The sequence below is a fragment of the Echinops telfairi genome, unplaced genomic scaffold (genome assembly GCF_000313985.2).
Source record: "Echinops telfairi isolate 266 unplaced genomic scaffold, ASM31398v2 ScPeMD7_45;HRSCAF=164, whole genome shotgun sequence".
Lineage (NCBI taxonomy): Eukaryota > Metazoa > Chordata > Mammalia > Afrosoricida > Tenrecidae > Echinops > Echinops telfairi.
The window spans coordinates 138,384-145,187 of NW_022103943.1; the positions used below are offsets into that span (position 1 = coordinate 138,384).

A 6,804-nucleotide genomic window follows, 5' to 3' on the forward strand; every position below is an offset into this window, starting at 1 on the left:
AGGTCAAGATCAAGGTCTGTACTCCAATGTTCATGACTTGTCATAATTTGGAACAGATCGAATTTGGGGGGTACCAGAACTGGGAGGAAAGGAGAGGGGTGCCTAGTGTAAAATAGAGCTCAGTGGGAACCAGGGGAAATGTTGCATGAGGGTTATGAGCTAAACAAAATTGGAGGGAACAAGAACTCAGAGAGAAATTGGAGACAGGAAAACAGAGGCCCACTTTAGATTCCTGGGGAAAATATTTCTGTGTGTTGACTTATCAACAGATCAAAAGGGACTTATTTATTTTATTTGTTTAGTAAAGGAAAAAGTGACTTCATAAAGCATAAAGACTTGTAGCCAGACTGCTGCTGAGGAGAGGAGCATCAACAGCAGCACCACGGTAGCTCAACAGAAGAACCTGGAAGGCTATGTGGGATTTGCAAATCTCTCAAATCAAATACACAGAAAATTAGTGAAGACAGGGTTTGAATTCACATTTATGTTAAAAAGTGAATCTAGACTGGGAAAGTCAACGTTAACCAACTCATTATTCCTCACAGATTTGTATTCTCCAGAGTATCCCAGGCCTTCCCATAAGATAAAAAAGACTGTACAGGTGGAACAATCCAAAGTTTTAATCAAAGAAGGTGGAGTTCAGTTACTGCTCATAAGGATTAATAGCAGAGGATTTGGAGATGTAGTAGATAATAGTAATTGCTAGTAGCTTGCTATTGATTACACTGATAGCAAATTTGAGGATTACCTAAATGCAGAATATCAAGTGAATAGATGATGCTTGACAACAGAGTGCAGTGTTGTTTATACTTCATTGTTCCATTAGGACATGGACTATTGAACATGGATTATTAGGACACTGGATATTGAGTTTATGAAACACTTACATGAAAAAGCGAATATCATCCCACTTATTGCCAAAGCAGACACTCACACCAGAGGTTTAAAAAACAGATAATGAAAGAAATCCAAAACCATGAAGTTAAAATATACAATTTCCAGAAACAGATGATGAAGGAGAAAATAAGCTTATTAAAAAGACTTTCAATGCCCTCATCATTCTCAAAGCATTTCCTCTGCACTTAAACCCCCGGCAATGCGCTTTACACAATTGATATGTGTATGGATTGTGATGAGTTGTATGAGCCCCTAATAAAATGATTTAAAAAATAAAATAATCATGATAAATAATAACAGATGCACAGAAAAATAAAATAAATAAATAAAAATCAAAAGATAAAAGGCCATTTACCTCTTGCTGTGGTAAGTAGTAATACTATCATTGAAGTCAATGGCAAAAGGGTTAGAGGAAGGCAATATCCTTGGGGTTTTGCTAAAATTGAAAATGGTGAATATTGTGACTACAATTCTAAGAAATATGTTGATAAGAACACACATGCAGGACTTGAAAGATGTCACTAATAATGCACACTATAAGAACTACAGAAACAGAAAACTAGCAGCTGTGATTTATAATGGAGTTGAGAACGACAAGAATAAAGGACAATTCACAAAGAGCTCTCTGGCACAAGTGGAAGACGAAAGAAGGGAGCATGTAACCAAGATGAAGATGGAGATGGAGATGGAGATGGAGCAAGTGTTTGAGATGAAGGTCAAAGAAAAAGTTCAGAAATTGAAGGATTCTGAAGCTGAACTCCAGAAGCTTATGAGCGTCATGATCAAAAGAAAAAGAATTTAGAAGCACAGCCCAAATATTTAGAGGGAAAAGGATTTCAGTTTGAGGATGAGAAAACAAACTGAGAAGCTCAACAACATATATTAGAACAACAGAACTCTTCGAGAACCTTGACCACCAGTTATGGGTTAGTTGCCAGTATGCCAGCTTGGACATCAGTGTTTGTTGAATGGATCCATTTGACCAATTTGCACCAGTTTTATCCATAATGATGGATTTAACAGCATGACAAAATTTTTGTTGTTGTTCTTGATGGAAATTAAGACACCATAAATTGTCTAGGGTTATTGTGTACTCAGAAAGTAACAACTTCAGGTCCCTTTTCCTGCTTCTCTATTTTTTATTAAACAGATGTTTCAATTTAATGCAAGAGAATATATTGCTGTTATACAACCATGTTCAGGTGGTTTAATTGCTTACAGGCTAATCCAAAATAAAAGGACTTTGCAACGTTTTCATTGAGGATAAATTGCCGTAAATAATATGATGCAAACTCTGCTTCTCTGTGGTGATTATAATGCAGAAGTTCCATTAAGTACAGACAATAATGCATTAGAGTTTAACACAGTTGACCCTATTTTTGACACTTCCATTGTTTAAAAATACACATGGAAAAACAAAAAACCTATATGCTTACAGAGTATCTAGAGATTTATAACAATAGTTTTTGGCTTTTTGTTTTGGATTCTTTAAATATATATTATTCTTATTCAGTACCCTCTTTAGCCAGAACCTCACACACACATGCATAATCTCTTTTTGTAATAACATTTAGATGTTTTCCGTATATTGATGCTGCTAAAATAAAATATAGCATCTTTCATATGTTGGAAACAAACAGGGAACTTTACTTTAACTCCCTTTTTATACTCCACGGCTAAATAGTGGGGGGGGGGAGGGGGAAGAGGTATGAATTTACAGATCATCTCTAGACAAATTTGTGAAGCTAATGATCAACCTCTTTCAACCTATGTGCAGTTTCTTTATTTTACTAGATAAGGGAATCATGGCCTCTTAAAAGGGAAAAAAGGAACCATATATTGCATTTCTGTATTTTTGTTTGTGTTTTAAAAATTCACATAATAAACAATGTTGTGATGTTAAAAAAAGACTTGTAGCCATTAGAATTGCACATGGATGTAGTTATTTTTATGACTGACAAGAGTGCCAAATTTTATGATTTCGAAGTTTTTATTTGATACTTTGGGTTTTCCAGAGACGCATTCTGTTGTTAATGATAATTTTGTCTACTTTCTACTATTTACACAGCTTATATTGCTGTCCTTAATAGGCTTATGTGAATTTAATATATGATAATGGTATAATTTAAAATCAGTTGAGGGGATACAATTCTTGTTATTAGTATAGGGATGTGTGATTATAATTGTGTAAACTAATAAACCTGAATCCATACCTCACTCCTGATTCAAAAACAATTTTTGAATAATCAATATTTAAATTAAAAAAATAAAATCATAAAAGGACTTGGAATAAGCAGGGATTGTTATAATATAGGAGTGTAAATAACATCTCTTAGCACAATGCAGAAACCAGATGTGATGAAGGAAAAAACTAATACATTTAATTAAGTAATTGTTAAACTCTTTTGTACAGCAAAAATGATAAATAAATTCATAAATAACACAAAAATATTTATATGTGACTCATGAACATTTAAGAAACATTGCTGGTGGGAATATTATTTCATGTACCTCTTTGGGAGTATGTTGACAAATTGTATTCAAATAAGAGACTTTTTATAGCAATTGAATTTACAAAAATACTACAAATGACACAAATTTATTATATGTGAAATAGAACCATGATAGACAGTGTTGGTGGGAGTATTAATCATTTTAATCATTTGAGGGAGTAAGCCTATAAATCTTATATCAAAATGAAAAGTTTTTTTTCTAGTGTTTGATTTACCAATTCCATCTCTAAATACTTATTCTACAGATATAAATATTCTCCGGAAAAATAACAGATATAAGGATGTTCTTTGTAGCACTATTCATAATAGTAAAAAGAAAAAATTGGAAAAAATATGTCTATGAATTCTGGATTGGCTAAATAAACTATTGGACTTTGAATACTGCATGAAAGTTTAATATCAGGAAGTGTGTGCCAGGGTTGTTTTCTTTCACCATATTTATTCAATCTGTATACTGAGCAAATAAATTTAGAAGCTGAACTATATGAAATAGATCTTGGTATCAGGTTTGGATGAAGGCTCATTAACAACCTGAGATATGCAAATAATACAACCTTGCTTACTGAAAGTAAAGAGGAATTGAAGCACTTCCTGGTGAAGATCAGACTACAGCCTTCAATACAAATTACACTCAACCTAAAGAAAAAAATCTTCACGGATGGACCAATAAGCAATATCATGATAAATGGAGATAGATTAAAGTTGTCAAGAATTTCATTTTACTTGCATTCACAAACAATGCTCATGGGAGCACCAGTCAAGAAATCAAATGACATTGCATTGAATAAATATGTTGCATAAAACCTATTTAAAGTGTTAAAGAGCAAAGATATCACCGTGAGGACTAAGATGCCCCTACCCCAAACTAGGGTATTTTCAATCACTTCATATGCATACGAAAGATGGACAAAGGATAAAGAAGACTGAAGAACTGATGCCTTTGGATTATGGTGTTGAGGAAGAATATAAATATACCAAAGACTGCCAGAAGAACAAGCACATCTGTGTTGCAAGAAGCACAGCCAGAATGCTCCTTAGAAATGAGAATAACAAGTCTTGTCTCACATACTTTTCATGTTTTCAGGAGAAACCAGTTCCTGGAGAAGGACATTATCCTTGGTAAAAGTAGATGGTCAGTGGGGGTGGGGTAGGGAATGACTCAAAAGGTGGGTTGACACCAAAGTCGCTGCCACAGAATTGATTCTAATTTACTGCGCCTGTGGGTTTTCAAGATTATAACTCTCTATAGGAATAGAAAACCTCATCTTTCTACCCTGGTGGTTTTGAACTGCTGACCTTGAAGTTAGCAGCCCAATGCAGAACCACTATGCCACCAGAGAGGCTGCGATAATAGGTTCAAGCATTGCACAACTTGTGAGGATGTGGCAGGACCTTTTTGTTATGTTGTATTGACTGATAGCACTACCAACATAAAAGACTAGATTACACAGTTGTTAAGAAATCTGTGCACTAATACTGAAAAATGTTCAGACTACATAGCTAGAAATAAACAAGCAAACAAAGGCAACCTTTTGTGGAGAGAAAATTCAAATAAGAGGAGAAAAATTGGAAATGGTGGTGTATCTCACAATATTAATAGAGGTTATTTCCAGAGGGTAAGGAGAAGGTAATTATTCAAGAATATATTACATATTTCTGTATTATTTGAATTTTCACAATAATAAACATTACCTTTGTAGTAAGAGAAAAATAAAGTTATAAAAAATTAATGTAATGAATTAATCGCTTTAAGGAGTGATTTTAGTTGAAAGGGCTTCAGATCAAGCATGGTACAGTGGCATAAACACTGGCTTTGGCGTCAGACAACCCGGAGCAGAGCCCCACTGCCCCACCTCCAAGGAGAGCGAAGGGAAGGGGGTGGGGAGTAGCAGGGGGCTGCGGAAAGGGGCTGGGCTGTGCTGTGCTGGCTGCAGCTCTAGTCCAGGAGGCTGAGACTTCTAGAAGCCTCCTAGAGAGGGAAGACGGCTCCTGGACTCACTCAAGGACAAGGTGAGTGGAATAGCTATTGGGGTGCCCTGGCAGCCAGACTGTGATTCTAGTCCCTTCTAACCCATAGCCAGGCAGGTGGGCAATTCTTACTGGACCACGGCAGCTGAGGGAGAGGTGACCTGAAGTGGGGGTGTAGTCAACAAGGACGCTGAGAAAGTAATAGGCTGCGTGGACTGGGAAGCAGAGACTAAGGAGGAGAAAAATGGGGAGTTTAGCATGTCGAGTTAAGAGCCCGGGACATGAAGAAGAGGGGAAATGCAGATTCTTAGGAGGTGTAGACAGAGGTTAGAGAATAATGGGGTATGGGAGCACCTAGGTATCGCCGAGGGAGATGTAGGTAATGGAGTTAGGCAATTTGGTGGGGTAAACAAAATGCAACGAGGAAATAAGGAGTTTAGCAAAAGGAGGAATAAAGAATGAGGGAGCAGGTGGGGGAGGGGAAGATGGGCTGGAACGGAGGCCCCCAAGGGAGGCGGAAAGGGGCGGGACTACTTCCGGCTAGGAGGGGGTTGGGCAGTCTCTGAGTTTCTGAGGGGCTTGGAGAGCGCGCGGTCGCATTCAGGGTTTCTAGGACAAGGTGAGTATCGGGGCACAGCTTTGGATGGGAGTCCAATAGAGATCAGCCTCACTCTCTGGGAGCTGAAGAAAAATCTGCCTGAAGGAACAGATCTTACCAGATCTGGATGGCTGGGAACGGAGGGGACTGATCCGGTTTCCTTGGGCCTAAGATGGAATCACTAGCTCAAAACTGAGGTGAGGGGTGGGTGTATTAGGGAAGGAAGAGAGCTAAGATATGCTTTGCCTGGGCTGGGTCAGGGTGTGGTAGGAAAATGGGTCACGGGACCTGACGGCTCTGTGCACTTGGTGCAGTAGGTACGTGCTGGGTAGCGGCTGCCGCCACCAGTCACTGCTATTGGTGGGAGGGAAACTTGTTAGGGAAGGGGCGGGACCGTATGGTACTGGGGACCAGAAGAGAGGCGTGTGTTGGGAGAGGGTGCTGGATTGACACCATACGCATGCGCACTGTGGATCTTTTGAAAGGGGCATGTAGGGAAAGGCCAGTCTGGCAAGGCGCCAATTGCCAAATGCGCATGTGTACAGTGGACATCAAAGAAAGGGCTTATGCAGGGACAGTGGGCAGAGCTGTTGTGCCTCCCTCCGCCCTCCAGCAGACGCGCATGCGCACTGTTGACCTTAGGTTGGGAGTGCTTTGGGAAAAGAGGCGGAGTCCACAGCTGCCGCGCTGGCAAGTCTTCCTGGAGAAAGGAGGGTGTGGCTGCGCAAGATTCAGAGTTTGGAGCAGTGGTTCTCAACCTTCCTAATGCCACGACCCTTTAATACAGTTCCTCATGCGCACTGTTGACCTTAGGTTGGGAGTGCTTTG

The 6,804-nt window shown here is 39.0% G+C and overlaps 1 protein-coding gene and 1 pseudogene across 1 annotated transcript in view; both read left to right on the forward strand.

Moving 5' to 3' along the window:
* The first annotated feature begins 355 nt into the window (after positions 1–355).
* LOC101660341 lies at positions 356–1,905 on the forward strand (annotated as a pseudogene).
* A 4,023-nt stretch (positions 1,906–5,928) lies between these two features.
* The window catches only part of LOC101656261 (melanoma-associated antigen D2-like), an 8,228-nt gene continuing 7,352 nt past the window's right edge, over positions 5,929–6,804 (forward strand). The window contains exon 1 of the mRNA XM_045290640.1: positions 5,929–5,997. The gene's annotated coding sequence lies outside the window, so the exon portion shown is untranslated. The remainder of the gene's footprint in view (positions 5,998–6,804) is intronic.